Source organism: Plecotus auritus, assembly GCF_963455305.1.
Source record: "Plecotus auritus genome assembly, chromosome: X".
In the NCBI taxonomy this organism is placed as follows: Eukaryota; Metazoa; Chordata; class Mammalia; order Chiroptera; family Vespertilionidae; genus Plecotus; species Plecotus auritus.
In genome coordinates, this window is record NC_137784.1 from 94,595,876 (window position 1) to 94,618,170 (window position 22,295).

The following is a 22,295-nucleotide window of genomic DNA, read 5'->3' on the forward strand; positions in this document are numbered from 1 at the left end:
CTCACGCGCCTCGCTCCGCCCCCGCGCCTCGCTCCGCCCCCGCGCCTCGCTCCGCCCCCGCGCCTCGCTCCGCCCCCGCGCCTCACGCGCCTCGCTCCGCCCCCGCGCCTCGCTCCGCCCCCGCGCCTCGCTCCGCCCCCGCGCCTCGCTCCGCCCCCGCGCCTCACGCGCCTCGCTCCGCCCCCGCGCCTCGCTCCGCCCCCGCGCCTCACGCGCCTCGCTCCGCCCCCGCACCTCGCTCCGCCCCCGCGCCTCACGCGCCTCGCTCCGCCCCCGCGCCTCGCTCCGCCCCCGCGCCTCGCTCCGCCCCCGCGCCTCGCTCCGCCCCCGCGCCTCACGCGCCTCGCTCCGCCCCCGCGCCTCGCTCCGCCCCCGCGCCTCGCTCCGCCTCACGCGCCTCGCTCCGCCCCCGCGCCTCGCTCCGCCCCCGCGCCTCGCTCCGCCCCCGCGCCTCGCTCCGCCCCCGCGCCTCACGCGCCTCGCTCCGCCCCCGCGCCTCGCTCCGCCCCCGCGCCTCGCTCCGCCCCCGCGCCTCGCTCCGCCCCCGCGCCTCGCTCCGCCCCCGCGCCTCGCTCCGCCCCCGCGCCTCGCTCCGCCCCCGCGCCTCGCTCCGCCCCCGCGCCTCACGCGCCTCGCTCCGCCCCCGCGCCTCGCTCCGCCCCCGCGCCTCGCTCCGCCCCCGCGCCTCGCTCCGCCCCCGCGCCTCGCTCCGCCCCCGCGCCTCGCTCCGCCCCCGCGCCTCGCTCCGCCCCCGCGCCTCGCTCCGCCCCCGCGCCTCACGCGCCTCGCTCCGCCCCCGCACCTCGCTCCGCCCCCGCGCCTCACGCGCCTCGCTCCGCCCCCGCGCCTCGCTCCGCCCCCGCGCCTCGCTCCGCCCCCGCGCCTCGCTCCGCCCCCGCGCCTCACGCGCCTCGCTCCGCCCCCGCGCCTCGCTCCGCCCCCGCGCCTCGCTCCGCCTCACGCGCCTCGCTCCGCCCCCGCGCCTCGCTCCGCCCCCGCGCCTCGCTCCGCCCCCGCGCCTCGCTCCGCCCCCGCGCCTCGCTCCGCCCCCGCGCCTCACGCGCCTCGCTCCGCCCCCGCGCCTCGCTCCGCCCCCGCGCCTCGCTCCGCCCCCGCGCCTCGCTCCGCCCCCGCGCCTCGCTCCGCCCCCGCGCCTCACGCGCCTCGCTCCGCCCCCGCACCTCGCTCCGCCCCCGCGCCTCACGCGCCTCGCTCCGCCCCCGCGCCTCGCTCCGCCCCCGCGCCTCGCTCCGCCCCCGCGCCTCACGCGCCTCGCTCCGCCCCCGCGCCTCGCTCCGCCCCCGCGCCTCGCTCCGCCCCCGCGCCTCACGCGCCTCGCTCCGCCCCCGCGCCTCACGCGCCTCGCTCCGCCCCCGCGCCTCGCTCCGCCCCCGCGCCTCGCTCCGCCCCCGCGCCTCGCTCCGCCCCCGCGCCTCACGCGCCTCGCTCCGCCCCCGCGCCTCGCTCCGCCCCCGCGCCTCGCTCCGCCCCCGCGCCTCACGCGCCTCGCTCCGCCCCCGCGCCTCGCTCCGCCCCCGCGCCTCGCTCCGCCCCCCGCGCCTCACGCGCCTATGAGCACAATTTCTCTCCAGTAATACCAGCAACGAATAATTTAGCAGTTGATTGCCACGTCATTAGTCTTGGACTGACTTGTTTGGTGTGCGTAACAGGAAATATTTTGCTTTTGGAGAATAAGAAAAATAGGTTTATTTGGGTTACTCTTATTATGTGCAGTTATTTAGTGTTTAGTAAGTTAATGTTCAAGAAAAAATATTCATTTTTATTAAAATGTTCTATTATTTTATGTTAACAATGACTCATTTACTTTAGCCCTTTGTATTCAGCACATCTCTATCAAAATAAACCTTGGTTTCTATGAAAATTGTAGTGTTTTTTTTTTGTGGCCCAGATAAACTTAAACCTTGTTTATTTGGCCCGTGTTAGCCTTTAAGTTTGACATGCTTGCCTTAGAGCAGCGATAGCCAACAGGTGGTTCGCAGACCACTGGTGGTCCATGCGGTCCGAACGTTTGGCGACTGGTGGTTTAAGGAAACCTTTGGAACAGCGCTCGCCACTGGTCCGCAAGGTCCAAAAGGTTGGCCACCGCTGCCTTAGAGGATCCTACCCAGAGGAGGGAATCCCTGCAGTTAACTTCAACTCATACCAATATGAGAGTTAACAAGTGAACCCAAAGCCCCACAAAGACCCGATCAGCTTGAAAGAGGCTAGAGTGGTCTTTGCCCAGAAATCACCAAAGAATTGGGTTCCCATATCTTGAGGGGGATGACTATTAGGTAGGAAGTTAGCTATGAGTGGCTGGGATGAAGCCCGCCCTGGGGTCCTGAACATGGGTTGGGCCAACATTGCCTTCAGTCCGCCTCTCTATGGGCTGCTCAGCAGACCACTAGGAAACTGCCAACAGGCAAGTTCGGAGCCAGCCAGTTCTTGGCGCAAGCTCAGAGGAAAAGGACATGACCTCAATGCCAATGTGATCTTACTAGGACCCTACGCTTATTAAAATGAAATTTGCATTTCGGCATGCCGAGAAGAAATATTGTTTCTATCAATCATGCCTGAATGCAGATGAAAGGCTCCACCGAGAAAATCCCCCTTTAAACCCAGGAATTTGGGATCTCTTTTCTCCTCTCCTCCCCTCCCCTCCCCTCCCCTCCTCTCCTCTCCTCTCCTCTCTCCTCCTCCTCCTCCTCCTCCTCCTCCTCCTCCTCCTCCTCCTCCTCCTCCTCCTCCTCTTCCCTCCCTCCCTCCCTCCCTCCCTCCCTCCCTCGGGACAGGCCCACTCCTTATTTGGCAGGGATCTTCAATAACCCCCATTTTACACTACTTGTATTTTTGTTGACCGTGAAATCTTTTCTGCATTGACAAAAAGAACTGAGATCCCAGCCAGTAACCCCAATCAATAACACCTGCACTGCTCTTTGCTCTGCTGCTGCCCAGCTCCCACATCAATGGCTGCCATGGGTTTTGGAGATCTGAGAAGACCCATCGGCCTCCAGATGCCCGGCGACTACCAGGTGCTACATGGAGGGGTATGTGCATCACCAGCAGATGTGGCAGTATTTGAAGCAGTCCTCGACCCACCACTTGCCGAATCATACCATCCCCCACATTGGTATAACCATCACATCAAGTCTTATGAAAAGGAAAGGTCAGCCTGCCAGGAGTGAGGAAAGCTTTGGACAAGTGTGGCCCTTGCTCATGTGGAAGACGCCACAGGAAGTGCAGCTACAGATAGTAAAGACGTGGATGACATTGATCTCTTTGGAGAGGAGGAGGAGGAAAGCAGAGGCTAAGAGAAGAACGCCTTGCACAGCATGAGTCAAAGAAATCCAAAAAAACCTGCACTTGTTGCCAAGTCTTCCATCTTATTAGATGTGTAACCTTGGGATGAGACACAGATATGGCAAAATTAGGGGAGCTCCACGGGACCATTTAAGCAGACGGCTTGGTCTGGGACTCTTCTAAACAGGATCGGGTGTGATATGGAATTAAATTCAGATACAGTGTGTAATAGAAGACAATAAAATTGGAACAGATATGCTAGAGGCGCAAATCACTGCTTTGGAGGACTTCCTGCAGTCCATGCATGTGGCTGCTTTCAACAAGGTTTAAAATCCATCACACACACACACAAACAAATAAATAAATAGTAGCAAGCCAACAGAAAAAGACATTAACAGTTCACAGAAAATAGCAATAAATACATATCTATCACGCATGTTCATTGCGGCATTATTTATAATAGACAAAATATATAAGCAATCTAAATGTCCATCAATACATGAATGGAGAAAAAAGTGGTGTATATATACAATATGTGAATAAGACTCAGGCATAAAAAAGAATAAAGCATTGCCATCAGCAACAACATGAATAGAACTAGAAGGTATTGTGCTGAGTGAAATAAATCAGAGAAAGACCAGAAGTAGCCACCACAGGCCCGGGTCAATGGGCTGCCCACTCACTGCAGGACAGGTAAGTTACCGTCCATGCCCAGCCCCCGCGTGCACCCCGCGTGCACCCCGCATCGCGGAAAGGCTGGGAAAGGCAAAAGGGAAGAGGGCGGAGCGGACCCACCTGGCTGAGGCCACGCTGCATGAAAAGACCTGGCCAGCTCTGCTCCTCGCCCAGGGCCGCCGGGCCTCCACTGCTCCACGTGTCCAGTTCTTCCGTTCCTCTGGGGTGGTGGGGGTGGGGTGGGGATTGCAGGTAAGGTGAGGAGGCAGTCCGGTTCCCGCGGCGTTGGCCCCGCCCGCGGGAGGGGTGGGAGGTCCTCAGATGGTCCACAGTGCGAGAAGGGGCGGGGAGAGGTGGGCTTGGGAAAGTCGGCGGGGAAACTTCTAGTCCTCTGCCATTTCCTCAGGAGAACCTATTTGTCCCCCTTGTAGGTTCCCTGCGGGCAAGAGGGCAAACAGTGAATGTGATAGAAGGAACAATGAAACGGAAAGTTTATCATTCAACAGTCGCAAAGCTGGAGGGAAAATTGTTTAAACACGTAATGCTTTGAGACGATGTTGATGTTGCAAATTTACACCTTTCATTTGTCCGAGGTCATCAGACTTTCACTGTTCCCTCCTCAGGTGAGAGGCAGGTTCCCAAGAGCGGCACACCCTGCGCTCCGCCACCTCCTGCTCTTTCCCAAGGACCTGCTGGGGAGCCCCCGCCCCGCCCTCGGTTTTCCCGGGCCTGCAGCCCTGGACGTCCACACCGCCCGGTGGGGGGCGGGGAGGTGCTGGGCCCGAAGTCAGAGCCACTGGCAGGTTTCTCCCGCCTGACTGGTGCCTTGATTTTCTTCCTCCTTCCTATTGAAAAAAAGAACGCGCTCCTCTTGCAAAATCATGTTCACGTGAGGGAGCCGGGTGTGGTGCAGAGGGAGAGGAAGACAGCAGCACCATGGGCCTGCAGACCCCCGACTTTGGAATTTCCTGCTGTTCCTCTGCTGGCCACAAAGGACCTGCACGAGCCCAGGCTTCCCAGACCACTGCTGTTGGCTGCTCCCAGCCTTGGGCTCAGGCTCTTTTGCCACTCATTCCCTTGCAGTTTGGGAAGCGGTGGGTGGGACTATTCAGGGCAGGAGGGAGGAGGACAGTGAGGACCCTGAGGTGCTTTGTCGGGGCCAGGCTCCTGGACAGAGGGCTGCCTTTTTGCATTTCAGGTCAACACAGGAAATCGCACAAAACCCAGCTGCCTTCAGCTCCCAGGGGGTGAAGGGACGGCTTAATGCTCTGCCACAACTTCCCTACCTTTAAAGTGGAGCCTGAAAGAGCCTCCACCTCCTTCCAGGTGGAATTACCTGACCAATCCCTGGCCCTGGATCTCAGCTGCCCTGCTGGATTCCTCCCAGTGTTCCTTATCCTTCACTTTAGGGAGTAGTGGCCACTTCCCCATGCAGAGATCCAAGTCAAAGCCCTTTTTCTGTCCCCATTCCCTGGACTGACACAGATGTAATAACTACTCATTGTGCCAGGACACCGAGGTCTAAATGGCTTGGGCATTGTGAAGCAGGGTGGCACACACAGGGGTGCTAGTACTACAAATCCATTGCTCTCTTCTTGCAACTAGCCAATATGTTGTGGCAGAATGCACGGGATAATGATCAGCCAGCACTCTGAAGAAGGAAAGTTTAACCTTTATTTTGCAGATCTGCTAGTCCAGGGGAATTCCAGATCCAAAGCATGAACTGAACTCGTGGGGGGGCTCTGACCTATATATATCCTCCTGTGGTGGCCCGTGATGGTCCCCATAGCTCTGCTGAAGTCAGTCTTGGTGCGGCCTTGGGGGCATGCTCCTCAGCTCTGTGCAAGTCAGCTTTGGCGGGGGCCCTAGGGTTAGGCTCTGCAGCTCCGCCCAGGTCAGTCAGAGTGGGGAAGTAAGACTACAGTTTTAACGAAATACTGAACTAGGTTGCAAGACCTCCATTTTCCTTTTCAAATAGGCACATCAAAAAGATGCTCAAATCCATAGTTATCCTATCCTATCTAATAAAAGAATAATATGCAAATTGACTGTACCTCTGCTACACCCACAAGCCACGCCCACCAGCCAATCAGGAGTGAGTATGCAAATTAAGCCAACCAAGATGGCTGTAGCCACAGAGAGAGCAGGAGGCTTGGGTTTCACTGGTGATGGAGGAAGCCAAGCTTCCGCCCACCCTGGCCTCCGCTCAAGGCTACAAAGTTTCAATTATAGAAGATAAATAAATCTCAACAAAAATGGCAGCAGCCACGGAGCTGGAGAGAGCAGGAGGCTTGGGTTTCCCCAGAGATGGAGGAAGCCAAGCTTTCCTCCTGCTCTGGCCTGCCCTGGCCTCAGCTCAAGGCTACAAAGATTCAATTATAGGATTTAAATAAATCCCAGATACCAGGGCCTCTGCTTGGGTCGCCGGCGGGGGGGGGGGCGGGCGTGGATGGCCTGCAAACGTCCACAGCCTCTTTCCTAGGCCACCCCACGCCCCAAGGAACCCCCACCCTGATCCGGGACACCCTTCAGGGCAAACCAGCTGGCCCCCACCCGTGCACCAGGCCTCTATCCTATCTAATAAAATAGTAATATGCAAATTGACTGTCACTCCAACACACATAAGATGGCTGCCCCCATATGGACACAAGATGTCTGCCACAAGATGGCCAGCAGAGGAGGGCAGTTGGGAGGGACCAGACCTGCAAGGGATGGCAGTTGGGGGCAATCAAGCCTGCAGTGGAGGGAAGTTAGGGGTGACCAGGCCAGCAGAGGAGGGAAGTTGGGGGCGACCAGGCCTGCATACAATGGCAGTTGGGGGGGACCCACGCCTGCAGGGGAGAGCAGTTGGAGGGGACCAGGCCTGCACGGGAGGGCAGTTACAGATGATCAGGCCTGCAGGGGAGGGCAGTTAGGGGAAATCAGGCTGGCAGGGGAGTGGTTAGGGGGTGATCAGGCTGTCAGGCAGAAGTGGTTAGGGGCAATCAGGAAGGCAGGCAGGCGAGCAGTTGGGAGCCAGCAGTCCTGGATTAGGAGAGGAATGTCCGACTGCGTATTTAGGCCCCATCCCAGTAGGACATCCCTTGAGGGGTCCCAGATTGGAGAGGGTGCAGGCTGGGCTGAGGGACACAACACCCATGCATGAATTTCGTGCACCGGGCCTCTAGTTGGGAAATAAAAATCATGGGACTGCTAACATTAAAAAAATGCAAAATAACATGTAAGAAGCATGCTTTGATTTATCTTCATAGAAAAGAAACAGCATGTGGCCAGGCAGCTACTGAATTTCCTAAGAGGCCCCCGGGTCTCAGTGTCCCACGGTAATCGCTGCTAGCACCTCTGAGAGAAAGCCACCCTCGTGCTCTGGCCTGATGCCAGACAGTCCTGTTTCTCCCCGTGTGAGTCTGGGTCCCCAGAGTCTCGCCCGGAACTGGAGTTCGAGCAGTCGGGAGCTTGTGTCTCCCTCCTGATTGAAAAAGACAACTGCATCCTCAGTTGCCAGCCCTTTCCGCACGCACCTCCATACCTCTGCACTTTACTTGTGCACCTCCTCTGAGTCTCAGTGTGCTTATTTTTTTTTTATATATATTTTATTGATTTTTTACAGAGAGGAAGGGAGAGGGATAGATAGCTAGAAACATTGATGAGAGAGAAACATCGACCAGCTGCCTCCTGCACACCCCCTACTGGGGATATGCCCGCAACCAAGGTACATGCCCTTGACCGGAATCGAACCCGGGACCTCTCAGTCCGCAGGCCGACGCTCTATCCACTGAGCCAAACCAGTCAGGGCTCAGTGTGCTTATTTCTTCCCTTCTAGTTGTAGAATTTCCACTCCGCCAGCCTTCCTGTGGTTCTGGATGATGTCCGTTTTGTCTTTTAGTTGTAGTTTTGAAGTGGTTGTGTGAGGCAGCAAGTTCAGGTGTTTCCTATGCTGCCATCTTGGTTTCTCCCCTTCCTTTTTCTTTTATTTTTAAAAATTTAATAAATCTTTATTGTTCAGATTATTACAATTGTTTCTCCTTTTCCCCCCCATAGGTCCCCTCCACCCAGTTCCCACCCCACCCTCTGCCCTTACCTCCCCCGGAATGTCCTCATCCATAGGTGTACGATTTTTGTCCAGTCTCTTTCTGCACCCCCTATACCCTTTCCCCCTGAGAATTATCAGTCCACTCCATTTCTATGCCCCTAATTCTATTATATTCACCAGTTTATTTTGTTCCTCAGATTTTTAATTCACTTGATTTTTAGGTTCACTTGTTGATATGTATTTGTTGTTCATAATTTTTATCTTTACTTTTTTCTTCTTCCTCTTCTTAAAGAATACCTTTCAGCATTTCATATAATACTGGTTTGGTGGTGATGCACTCCTTTAGCTTTTTCTTATCTGTGAAGATCTTTATCTGCCCTTCAATTCTGAATGATAACTTTGCTGGGTAGAGTAACCTTGGTTGTAGGTTCTTGCTTTTCATCACTTTGAATATTTCTTGCCACTCCCATCTGGCCTGCATAGTTTCTGTTGAGAAATCAGCTGACAATCGTATGGGTGCTCTCTTGTAGGTAATTAACTGTTTTTCTCTTGCTGCTTTTAATATTCTCTCTTTGTCTTTTGCTCTTGGCATTTTAAATATGATGTGTCTTGGTGTTGTCCTCTTTGGATTCCTCTTGTTTGGGGTTCTGTGCGCTTCCTGGACTTGTAAGTCTATTTCTTTCACCAGGTAGGGGAAGTTTTCAGTCATTATTTGTTCAAATAGGTTTTCAGTATCTTGCTCTCTGTCTTCTTCTGGCACCCCCATAATTCTGATGTTGGTACGCTTGAAGTTGTCCCAGAGGCTTCTTACACTATCTTCAACTTTCTGGATTCTTTTTTCTTTTTGCTTTTCCAGTTGAGTGTTTTTTGCTTCTTTGTTTTTCAAATCTTTGACTTGATTCTTGTGTTCCTCTAGTCTGCTGTTGGGTCTCTGTATAATATTTTTTATTTCAGTCAGTGTATGTTTAATTTCTAGTTGGTCCTTTTTCATATCCTCAAGGGTCTCACTAAGTTTATCGGCCTTTTCTAGGATATTCTTGAAGAGCCTTATAACCGTGGTTTTGAATTCTATATCCAGTCGTCTGTTTTCCTCCATTTCTTTTGTTTGTGATCTGTTTCTTTGACGCCGCATTTTCGCTGCTTCCCTGAGTTGGTAGGGTAGCTTTGTGTGCTAGGTTTCCTATATGGCCCAGTGGGTCGGCCTCCCCAGTTAACCTGAGGTGGACACTCTTGGTGCACCCCTTTGTGGGCTGTGTGTAAGTCTTGATTGTTGTTGGTATCACTGGGAGGAATAGACCTCCAGGCCAGTTGGCTGTGAGGATCAGCTGTGTCTATGCTGGGAGAAGTTTGGTGCTGGAGACAGCCTTATAGGAGTAGACTTGCAAAATTGCAAAAGCCTCTGTGCTCAGCTTGGATGGGGCAGAGTCTCAGGGTGCAGCAGACAGTCTTGGCTTCCTGTCAGTCCTGCCCTTGCGGGCGAGCCTCCATACCTCTGCCTCCGCGACTCCCCTGAGTTTCCACCTGACATTCCAGATTCTCCCTGTAAGAGCGTGGGGCCCCAGGGGCTCGCCCGGAACTGGGGTTCAGTGCAGTCAGGAGCTTCCGACTCCCTTCCGCTAGGGAATGACTGCGGCAACCTCCGCATTCAGCTTTCTCTGTGAGCACTTGCATGCACGCCTCCAGACCCACCGCAGCTCCCCTGGGTCTCTGAGTCTGAGTCTCCGTGTGCCTTTCTCTCTACCTGACTGTCCAGACTCCCCCTGTATGAGCCTGGGTCCATGGGGTTTCGCCCAGAACTCGGTTTCAGTGCAGTCAGAACTGGGGTTCAGTGCAGTCGGGGGCTTCCTTTCCCCTCCCGCCAGAGAAAGTCAGCCAGGCACTCAGCTGCCCTTCCTCTCTGTGCGCGTCTCCGTACCTCAGCCCTCCTTTCCCGCTCCTCTGATTCTCTGTGAGCTTTCCTCTTTCCTTCTAGTTGTAGAATTTCCACTCAGCCAGCCTTCCTGTGGTTTTGGATGATGTCCATTCTGTCTTTTAGTTGTACTTTTGAAATTGTTGTGGGAGGCAGCAGTTTAGGTGCTTACCTATGCCGCCATCTTGGTTTCTCCCCTTTTTCTTTTTTTTTTTTTTTACAGCAGTCTCTTTAGCATTTCCTGCATTGCTGGTTTAGTGGTAATAAAGTCCCTTAGATCTTTTTTGACAGTGAAGCTCTTGACTTCACCTTCAATTTTTTTTTAATATATTTTATTGATTTTTTTACAGAGAGGAAGGGATAGGGATAGAGAGTTAGAAACATCGATGAGAGAGAAACAATGATTAGCTGCCTCCTGCACACTCCCCACCGGGTATGTGCCCGCAACCAAGGTACATGCCCTTGACTGGAATCGAACCTGGGACCCTTGAGTCCACAGGCTGATGCTCTATCCACTGAGACAAACCGGTTAGGGCTTAATTTTTTTTATTGTCTAAAGTTTTACACAAGTCTCCTTTTCCCCCAATTGACCCCCTCCCCATCCATTCCCAACCTGGGCAAGCCCCCACCGCACCAATGTCTGTGTCCATTGGTTATGCTAATATGTATGCATACAAGTCCTTTGGTTGATCTCTAACACCTTGTCCCCTGCCATTTGCCTCTGGATCTATTCTTGTTCATCAAATTATGTTTTATTATTATATCTCACATATGAGTGAGATCATGTGATATCTTTCTCTGACTGGCTTATTTCACTTAGCATAATGCTCTCCAATTCCATCCATGCTGTTGCAAATGGTAAGAGTTCCTTCTTTTTTATAGCAGCTTAGTATTCCATTGTGTAGATGTACCAAAGTTTTTTAATACACTCATCTGCTGATAGGCACTTAGACTGTTTCCAAATCTTAGCTATTATAAATTGTGCTGCTATGAACATAGGGTTGCATATATCCTTTCTGATTGGTGTTTCTGGTTTCTTGGGATATAGTCCTAGAAGTGGGATTATTGGGTCAAATGGGAGTTCCATTTTTAACTTTTTGAGGAAACTCCATACAGTCTTCCACAGTGGGTGCACCAGTCTGCATTCCCACCAGCAGTGTACGAGGGTTCCTTTTTCTCCACATCCTCGCCAGCACTTGTCATTTGTTGATTTGTTGATGATAGCCATTCTGACAGGTGAGAGATGGTATCTCCTTGTTGTTTTGATTTTCATCTCTCAGATGATTAGTGACTTTGAGCATGTTTTCATATATCTCTCGGCCTTCTGTATGTTCTCTTTCAAAAAGTGTCTACTTAAGTCCTTTGCCCATTTTTTGATTGCATTGTTTATCTTCATTTTGTTAAATTGTATGAGTTCTCTGTAAATTTTGGAGATTAAATCTTTATATGAAATAGCATTGGCAAACATGTTGTCCCATGCAGTGGGCTTTCTTGTTGCTTTGTTGATGGTTTCTTTTGCTGTGCACAAGCTTTTTATTTTGATGTAGTCCCATTTGTTTATTTTCTCCTTAGTCTCCATTGCCCTAGGAGATGTATCAGTAAAGATATTGCTACGCCATATGTCTCCTATTTTGCTGCCTATGGAGACTTGTAGGATTTTTATGGTTTCCTGCCTTACATTTAAGTCCTTTAGCCATTTTGAGTTTGTTTTTGTGTATGGTGTAAGTTGGTGATCTAGTTTCTTTTTTTTTTTTTTTTTTGCATGTATCTGATCAACTTTCCCAGCACCATGTATTGAAGGGACTGTCTTGACACCATTGTATGCTCTTGCCTCCTTTGTCAAATATTAATTGAGCATAATGGCTTGGGTTGATTTCTGGGTTCTTCATTCTGTTACATTGGTCTATATGTCTGTTCTTGTGCCAGTACCAGGCACAAGGTTTTGAGAAACGTGGCTTGGTAATATAGCATGATATTTGGTATTGTGATCCCTCCAACTTTGTTCTTCTTTCTCAGGATTGCTGTGGCTATTTGGGATCTCTTTTTATTCCAGATGAATTTTTGGAGAGTCTGTTCTAGATCTTTGAAGTATGCTGATGGTATTTTAATGGGGATTGCATTGAATCTGTAGATTGCTTTAGATAGTATAGACATTTTAATGATGTTGATTCTACCATCCCATGAACACGGTATGTTCTTCCATCTATTTATGTCTTCCTCTAGCTCTTTTTTTAATATCCTGTAGTTTTCTGAGTACAAGCATTTAACTCCTTAGTTATGTTTATTCCTAAGTATCTTAATTTTTTGGTGCAACGGTAAATGGGATTATTTTTTTGTTTCTCTTTCTGTGAATTCGTTATTGGTGTATAAAAAGGCCATAGATTTGTGGGTTTTATTTTTGTATCCTGCTACATTGCCGAATTCACTTATTAGGTCTAGTACTTTTTTGATGGAGTCTTTGGGGTTTTCTAAGTATAGTATCATGTCATCTGTGAATAAGGACAGTTGTACTTCTTTTCCAATTTGGATGCCTTTCATGTCTTCTTCTTATCTAATTGCTACAGCTAGAACTTCCAGTACTATGTCGAACAGGAGTGGTGAAAGGGGGCATCCTTGTCTTGCTCCTGTTCTTAGAGGAAATGAGTTTAGTTTTTGGCCATTGATTATGATGTTGGCTGTGGGTTTGTCATATAAGGCGTTTATTATGTTGAGGTATGATCCTTCTATTCCCATTTTGCTGAGAGTTTTTTTTTTTTTTTTATCAAGAAAGGGTCTTGGATTTTGTGAAATGCTATTTCTGCATCGATTGATATGATTATGTGATTTTTGTATCTCAGTTTGTTTATCTGATGTATCACATTTATTGATTTGCGGGTATTGTACCAGCCTTGCATCCACAGAATAAATTCCACTTGATCATGATGTCTGATCTTTCTAATGTAATGCTGAATGCGGTTTGCTAGAATTTTGTTGAGGATTTTAGCATATATGTTCATCAAGGATATTGGCCTGTAGTTCTCTTTTATTGTGGTGTCTTTATCTGGTTTTGGGATTAGGGTAATGCTGGCTTCATAGAAAGAGCTTGGAAGTGTGCCTTCCTCTTGAATTTTTTTGAATATTCTGAGTATAGGTTTTATTTCTTCTTTAAATGCTTAGTAGAACTGCCCTGTAAAGCCGTCAGGACCAAGGCTTTTGTTTGCTGGAAGATTTTTGATGGCTCCTTCAATTTCTTTGGTAGTTATTGGCACATACAGGTTTTTGTTTCTTCCTGATTGAGTTTTGGGAGCTTGTATTTTTCTAAGAATATGTCCATTTCATCTAGGTTGTCCATTTTGTTGAAATAGAGTTGTTCATAAAAATGGCAACAAACATTTTTTTAATAATCATTTGTTTTTCTGTGGGATCTGTTGTTACTTCACCTCTTTCATTTCTGATTTTGTTTATTTGGGTCCTCTCTCTTTGCTTCTTGGTGAGTCTGGCTAGAGGTTCATCAACCTTGTTTATCCTTTCAAAAAACCAGCTCTTGGTTTTGTTAATTTTTTGTATTTTTTTTTGTCTCTATGTCATTTATTTCCTCTTTGATCTTTATCATTTTCTTCCTTCTGCTTATGCTGGGCTTTTCTTGTTGCTCTCTTTCTATCTCTTGGTTTTGCATTGTAGGGTTAGATCAGTGGTTGGATCAGTGGTTAGATCAGTGGTTAGTCACTCTGCTGACTAATAAGTTTGCTGCCCACTGGGATAGGGGATTAATCACAAGGAACAACAACAGCCTGTAATTATTGGAATCGAGAGTCTATGTCAGTGGTCGGCAAACTCATTAGTCAAAAGAGTGGCAAACCGCGGCTCGCGCCACAGTTTGCCGACCACTGGGTTAGATAATTTATTACCATTTTTCTAGTTTTTACAGGTAGGCCTGTAGAGCTATGAACTTCCCTCTCAAGACTGCTTTAATTGTGTCCCATAGACTTTGTATTATTGTGTTTTCATTGTCATTTGTTGCCATTATGCTTTTTATTTCTTTGATCTCCTTGGTAAACCAATCATTGTTTAATAGCATGCTATTTAGCCTCCAGGTGTTTGATTTTTTAAAATTATTTTTAATGTAGTTGATTTCTAATTTCATGCCATTGTGATCTGAGAAGAAGCTTGATATGATTTGTACCTTCTTGAATTTGAAGAGACTTTGTCTGTGTCCCAATATGTGGTCTATCTTGGAAAATGACCCATGAGCACTTGAGAAGAAAGTATATTCTGTGGTTTTGGGGTGAAATGTTCTGAAGTTGTCAATTAATTCCATCTGATCTAGTGAGTCATTTAAGATTGATGTTTCTTTGCTGATTTTTTGTTTAGAGGATTTGTCCAGTGGTGTTAGTGTGGTATTAAAGTCCCCTACTATGACTGTATTGCTGTTGATCTCTCCCTTGATATCTTCCAAGGGAGATATCAAGGGAGAGAAGTTTTTTTATGTATTTGGTTGCTCCTGTATTGGTTTCATATATGTTTACCAGAGTTATATCTTCTTGTTGAATTGCTCCCTTTAGTATTATGAAGTGGCCTTCCTTATATCTTGTTATGGCCTTCACTTTGAGGTCTAATTTATCAGATATAAGTATTGCTACCAAGCCTTTTTTTTTTAATTTCAGTTTGCCTGAAAAACCTTTTTCCATCTCTTCACCATCAATCTGGGTGAGTCCTTTGTTCTGAGGTGGGTCTCCTGTAGATAGCATGTATATGAGTCATGTTTTCTTATCCACTGAGCTACGCTATGTCTTTTGATTGGGGATGTAATCCATTTACATTCAAAGTTATTATTGATAGGTACTTGTTTTTTGCCATTTTTATTCTTTATGCCTGTGTTCCTTCTTCGCTTCCTATTTCTTCTTTTTACAGCAGACCCTTTAGCATTTTTTGCATTGCTTGTTTGGTGCTAATAAACTCCCTTAGTCCTTTTTCATCTGTGAAGCCCCTGATTTCACCCTCAACTTTGATTGATGACCTTGCTGGGTACAGTATTCTTGGATTCAGACCATGGTTTTGCATGACTTTCTATATTTCATTCAATTTGCTTCAGCCTGATGTGTTTCTGTTGAGCAATCAGTTGATAGCCTGATGGGAGATCCCTTGTAGGTAACTTTCTGTCTCTCTATGGCAGCCTTTAAGATTTTATGTTGTTGGTGTTTGCCAATTTAATTGTAATGTGTCTTGATGTTGGTCTTTTGGTGTTCATCTTGTTTGGGATTGTGAGCTTCTAGGAGTTGTGTGAGTTTTTTCTTCCCAATATCAGGGAATTTTTCTGTTATTATTTCTTCAAACAGGTTTTCTATTCCTTGCTCAGTTTCCTCTCCTTTTGGCACCCCTTTTATGTGGATGTTTTTTCATTTCATGTTGTCCCAAAGTTCTCTTAGCCTCTCGTCCTGTTTTTCACGTTCTTTTTTCTAGTTGCTGTTCTGCTTGGGGGTATTTTTTCCTACCTTCTCTTCTAGCTCACTGATGTGGTCCTCCACCTCTTCTAGTCTACTGTTGATGTTTTCTATTGTGTTCTTTATTGCAGCAATGTCATTTTTCATTTCTCCTTGATTCTTCTTTATTTCCTCTTGGTTCTCAGACATATTGTTGAATTTGTCTTCCCTCCTTTTCAGCATCCTTATGACCATTGCTCTGAATTCTTTCTCTAACATATTGCTTGCCTCCATTTTGTTTACTTCCTTTACTGGTGATTCCTCCTTTTCTTTCATATGTGGGCTGTTTCTTTGTCTCCTGATGACCGCTCCTCTCAGGGTGTCTGGTTATGTAGCTCTCTCTCTCTCCTGCTTTGACTTAAAGGCACAAAATACAACACGACAAGACAGTATGCACAGGGCACCACATACAAATGTATTCATGATACTAAGAACCCCAAATAAAGGTGACCAGCAGAGAAAAGAGAATTAGGGGAGCAAAACGAGTTCAAATATGATGTTGAGAAAAGGAAAAAATGTAAGAGAGAAAAGAAAGAGAAGAAAAAAGAAGGGGGAAAATATATGTATATGGGGAGGAAAATCCAAGGAAACAACAACTAATCCAACAAATGCAAACAACAAACACCCAGAGATGAATGCAAACAACAAACACCAACTAATCCATAAAATGCAAACAGCAGTTCCGAAACAACAAACACCCAAATGAATCTAAATAGGTAGAGCTTATTTCCAGGTGGTAAGTTCAGAGAATTGAAAGAATGGGGAAATAGCCAGAATTCAGTATAGAGGATGTAGAAAGAGAATGAGTATATAAGAAAAATAAAAAACAAATTATAAAAAAATATATATATATTAAAAAATATATATAAAAGGAAAAAACCACACACTTATAATAGAGGTCTGGTGCATGAAATTCGTGCATGGGGGTGGTGTCCTTCGGCCCAACCTGCACCCTCTCCAATCTGGGACATCCCTCTCACAATCCAGGACTGCTGGCTGCCAACTGATTGCCTGCCCGTCTGGCTGATTGCCCCTAACCACTTCTGCCTGCCAGCCTGATCACCCCCTAACCACTCCCCTGCCAGTCTGATTGACACATAACTGCTTTCCTGACAGCCCAATAGCCCATAAATTCCCTCTCCTGCAGGCCTGGTCACCCCTAACTGCCCTCCCCTGCTGTCCTGGTTGCCCCCAACTGCCCTACCCTGTAGGCCTTGTCCCCCCAACTACCCTCCCCTGCCAGCCCGGTCCCCCATAACTGCCCTCCCCTGATGGTGTGGTCACCCCTAACTGCTCTTCCCTTCAGGCCTGGTCCCCCCCAACTGCTTTCCCCTGCCAGCATGGTTCCCCCAAATTGTCCTCCCCTGCAGGCCTGGATGCTCCCATCTGCCCTCCCCTGCAGGCCTGGTCCCCCCAACTGCCTTCCCCTGCAGGCTTGGTCCCCCCCAAGCTGCCCTCCCTTGCAGGCCTGGTCCCTCTCAACTCCACTCCTCTGCCGGCCTGGTAACCCCTAACTGCCCTCCCCTTCAGGCCTTGTCACCCCCAACTGCCCTCCTCTGCCTGCCCGGTCATCTCTAACTGCCCTTCCCTGCAGGCATGGTCTCCCACAATTGCCCTCCCCTTCTGGCCATCTTGTGGCAGCCATGTTTGACCACATGGGGACGGCCATATTGTGTGTTGGAGTGATGGTCAATTTGCATATTACTCTTTTATTATATAGGCTTTTCCCCTTTATTTTTTAAAAAATATATTTTATTGATTTTTTTACAGAGAGAAAGGGAGAGAGATAGAGAGTTAGAAACATCAATGAGAGAGAAACATCGATCAGCTGACTCCTGCACATCCCCCACTGGGGATGTGCCTGCAACCAAGGTACATGCCCTTGACCAGAACCAAACCTGGGACCCTTCAGTCCGCAGGCCGTCACTCTATCCACTGAGCCAAACCTGCTAGGGCTTTCCCCTTTCTTTAATCTATCTATCTTTGTATTTGTCTATTATTGGAAAAGGAGAATAGAGAGTAGATAGGCCTGAGTTGGTGATTGTAATTAATTAAGCTAATAGTAGAAGAAGAGAACATGTGAGGAAAGGAAAAACAGAATAAAAAAACCCCATACTAACAAACAATCAAACAAACAACAACAACAAGAGAGAAAGAAAGAAAAGGAAAAAAAAAGGAAGAATAAAATTTTGGATAGTGAAGAAAGAGAAGAGAAGTGTGTATGGACTTGGAGCAGGGGAGAGGAAATTAGATATATGAGTAAGATCAATTTTTAACAGGGAGTAAAAAGAAAGGATAGAGAAAAAACTAAAGCAGAAACAGGGTAAAAGAAACAGGATGAGGGAGAAACCAAGATGGCGGCATAGGTAATCACCTAAACTGCTGCCTCGCACAACAATTTCAAAACTACAACTAAAAGACAGAACGGACACCATCCAGAACCACAAAGCTGGCTGAGTGAAAATTCTACAACTAGAAGGAAAGAGAAAAGCTCACAGAGAATTGGAGGTACGGCAAAGGGTCTTTGTGCGCGCAGAGAGGAAGGGTGGCTGAGAGCCTGGCTGACTTTCTCTGGTGGAAGGGGGAAGGAAGCCCCCGACCGCACTGAACCCCAGTTCTGACTGCACTGAACCCCAGTCCCGGGCAAAACCCCGTGGACCCAGGCTCATACAGGGGGGGTCTGGACTGTCAGGTAGAGAGAAAGGCACCCGGAGACTCGGAGACTTGGGGGAGACTGGGGGGAGCCCAGGCAGACACGGTTCTGGAGGCACGCGCGCCAGTGTGCACAAAGGCTGCGGAGGTTGCCACAGGCTTTCCCTAGCAGAAGGGAGTCCAAAGCTCCTGACTGCACTGAACCCCAATTCTGACTGCACTGAACCCCAGTTCCAGGCGAGCCCCTGGGGAGCCGCGCTCTTATGGGGGGAGGGAATCTGAACTCTCAGGCAGAGACTCGGGAGCCGGGGAAGGCAGAGGTCTACAAGGCGTGCGCTTGCCAGTGCGCACAAAGGCTGCGGAGATTGCCACAGGCTTTCCCTAGTGGAAGGGAGTCAGAAGCTCCTGACTGCACTGAGCCCCAGTTCTGACTGCACTGAACCCCAGTTCCAGACGAGCCCCTGGGGAGCCACGCTCTTGTGGGGGAAATCTGGACTCTCGGGCGGAGACTCGGGAGCCGGGGCAGGCAGAGGTCTGCAGGCGTGCTCGCGCGCAAGGGCAAGGCTGACTGGAAGCCAAGACTGTCTGCTCCGCCCTGAGACTCCACCCCATCCAACTGAGCACAGAGGCTATTGCAATTTGGCAAGTCTAATCCTATAAGGCTGTCTCCAGCACCGAACTTCTCCCAGCGTAGACACAGCTGATCCCTACAGCCAACTGGCCTGGAGGTCAATTCCTCCCAGTGATACCAACAACAATCAAGACTTAACTACAACAAGGCTGTACACACAGTCCACAAAGGGGTGTACTAAGAGTATCAACCTCAGGTTAACTGGAGAGGCCGACCCACTGGGCCATATAGGAAACCTAGCACACTAATCTACCCTACCAACTCAGGGAAGCAGTGAAAATGCGGCGTCAAAGAATCAGATCACAAACGAAAGAAATGGAGGAAAACAAACGACTGGATATAGAATTCAAAACCACGGTTATAAGGCTTTTCAAGAATATCCTAGAAAAGGCCGATAAATATAACGAGACCCTCGAAGATATGAAAAAGGACCAACTAGAAATTAAACATACACTGACTGAAATAAAAAATATTATATAGAGACCCAACAACAGACTAGAGGAACACAAGAATCAAGTCAAAGAATTGAAATACAAAGAAGCAAAAAACACTCAACTGGAAAAGCAAAAAGAAAAAAAAAAATCCAAAAAGTTGAAGATAGTGTAAGAAGACTCTGGGACAACTTCAAGTGTACCAACATCAGAATTATGGGGGTGCCAGAAGAAGAGAGAGAGCAAGATACTGAAAACCGATTGGAAGAAATAATGACCAAAAACTTCCCCCACCTGGTGAAAGAAATAGACTTACAAGTCCAGGAAGTGCACAGAACCCCAAACAAAAGGAATCCAAAGAGGACCACACCAAGACACATCATAATTAAAATGCCAAGAGCAAAAGACAAAGAGAGAATATTAAAAGCAGCAAGAGAAAAACAGTTAATTACCTACAAGAGAGCACCCATATGATTGTCAGCTGATTTCTCAACAGAAACTATGCAGGCCAGATGGGAGTGGCAAGAAATATTCAAAGTGATGAATAGCAAGAACCTACAACCAAGATTACTCTACCCAGCAAAGCTATCATTCAGAATTGAAGGGCAGATAAAGAGCTTCACAGATAAGAAAAAGCTAAAGGAGTTCATCACCACCAAACCAGTATTATGTGAAATGCTGAAAGGTATTCTTAAAGAAGAGGAAGAAGAAAAAAGTAAAGATAAAAATTATGAACAACAAATACATATGTATCAACAAGTGAACCTAAAAATCAAGTGAATTAAAAACCTGAGGAACAGAATAATCTGGTGAATATAATAAAATCAGGGGCATAGAAAAAGAGTGGACTGATAATTCTCAGGGGGAAAGGGGAATGGGGGGGTTCAGGAAGAGACTGGACAAAAATCATACACCCATGGATGAGGACAATGGGTGGGAGTTAAAGGCAGAGGGTGGGGTGGGAACCGGGTGGAGGGGAGCTATGGGGGGAAAAAGGAGAAACAATTGTAATAATCTAAATAAAGATTTATTTAAAAAAAACAGGATGAAAAAGGGGGAAAGTGAGGCAGAGAGTGTTGGCGTAAAGGAAAAATTGGGATAGAGTAAAATAATGCTAAAAGAAAAATAATAATAGAATGTAGATCAGTAATCACAGAATAAAATAATCTAAAAAAAATAACGAAAAAATTGCCCTGACTGGTTTGGCTCAGTGGATAGAGCGTCGGCCTGTGGACTGAAGGGTCCCAGGTTCGATTCCGGTCAAGGGCATGTACCTTGGTTGCAAGCACATCCCCAGTAGGAGGTGTGGAAGAGGCAGCTGATAGATGTTTCTAACTCTTTATCCTCTCCCTTCTTCTCTGTAAAAAAATCAATAAAATATATTTAAAAAAATAAAAAAATAACAAAAAAATAAAACTGAAAAAAGGTATAATAATAGTAACAATAATAATAATTAAAAACCAAAATATAATAATAAAGTAAAATGAAATGAGAAAAAAATTTAGTTTCTTAAGTAAAAGATAAAAAATAAAAAGTGAAGTAGTGAAGGTCGTTCACTTCCTCTACTCTTCTGTTTGGCACATGTTTCCTGCCAGGCAGTCAGTATAGTGTTGAAGCTCCCTGCGATCCACTGCTCCTTTGTGTCATAAGCCACAACCTTGTTTTTCAAGCAGGCCGGATCTCTCTGCTCACTTTGTTTCTCCCTGCCTTCCATTGTATTTACACAAGAATCAATTTCTGACACAATCCCTGGATGGCAGTGTTTCTGTATTAATATCCAGGACTAAATGGCCCCTCTATGCAGTGTTTTGACTCTTCTTTCCCTGCCATACTTAATACTGGGTTGGAGGGATGGACTGACCCAGAGCTGGTTTCCTGCTCGTCTCTCCTTATTCTGACCCCCAGTTTTCACAAAAACAACTTTCCCTTGTGGTCTCAGTGAGTGTTTTTAATTGGAAGATCCTATGTACTGGACTTAGCAAGCAAAAGGAAGGAGGTAAAAAAAAAAAAAAGACAAAGGGAACCTCACCGACTCGCATCTTTTACCCCTGGCACTGTGGGTCTTCAGGCTGCCTTTCTGGGCACAGATTCTCATGCCTGTGTGCTTATATCTAGAGCCCTCCTCTGCCAGCAGCCCTGTGGACCCCCTTCCACTTTTGAGGGCTACACTGACCCCACGGGCCGTGGGTTTGGAATAGTGCTGTCTACTACTGAGACTCTAGAGCAAGGGTGGGCAAACTTTTTGACTCGAGGGCCACAATGGGTTCTTAAACTGGACCGGAGGGCCAGAACAAAAGCATGGATGGAGTGTTTGTGTGAACTAATATAAATTCAAAGTAAAGGAGCGGAGGGGAGAGCAAGAGAACCCTCTGCTCTTTCGGCTCCGCGGGCCCGATAGAACAGCCGAACGGGCCGGATCCGGCCCGCAGGCTGTAGTTTGCCCACGACTGCTCTAAAGCCTGCTGTGCACGTTTCTCCCTCCAGCCTGGATCCTAGATCTCACCTTTCTCTAGGCCAGTGGTTCTCAACCTTTCTAATGCTGTGACCCTTTAATACAGTTCCTCATGTTGTGGTGACCCCCAACCATAAAATTATTTTCGTTGCTACTTCATAACTGTAATTTTGCTACTGTTAATGAGTCGTAATGTAAATATCTGTGTTTTCTGATGGTCTTAGGCGACCCACAGGTTGAGAACCGCTGCTGTAGAGCCTAAGACCATCAGAAAACACAGATATTTACATTACGACTCATTAACAGTAGCAAAATTACAGTTATGAAGTAGCAACGAAAATAATTTTATGGTTGGGGGTCACCACAACATGAGGAACTGTATTAAAGGGTCGCAGCATTAGAAAGGTTGAGAACCACTGCCCTAGGCCCGTGGTTGGCAAACCGCGGCTCGCGAGCCACATGTGACTCTTTGGCCCCTTGAGTGTGGCTCTTCCACAAAATACCATGGCCTGGGTGAGCCTATTTTGAAGAAGTGGTGTTAGAAGAAGTTTGTTTAAAAAATTTGGTTCTCAAAAGAAATTTCAATCGTTGTACTGCTGATATTCGGCTCTGTTGACTAATGAGTTTGCCGACCACTGCGCTAGCCTATAGATAAGGGTCAAGGTAACTAAGGACAGAAAACAGAAAAAAAATGGGTGGCTGCTTTTTAGCTTTGGCTTTTTAATTGGGATTGCTTTCTGAGGGTCTGAGCAGGAC

The 22,295-nt window shown here is 47.9% G+C and overlaps 1 pseudogene across 1 annotated transcript; it reads left to right on the forward strand.

Annotated features, from left to right (window-relative positions):
• The first annotated feature begins 2,975 nt into the window (after nt 1-2,975).
• Nucleotides 2,976-3,630, forward strand: LOC308240207 (elongation factor 1-beta-like; annotated as a pseudogene). The gene has a single exon. The product of its transcript is annotated as an elongation factor 1-beta-like (transcript).
• Nucleotides 3,631-22,295: the final 18,665 nt, after the last annotated feature.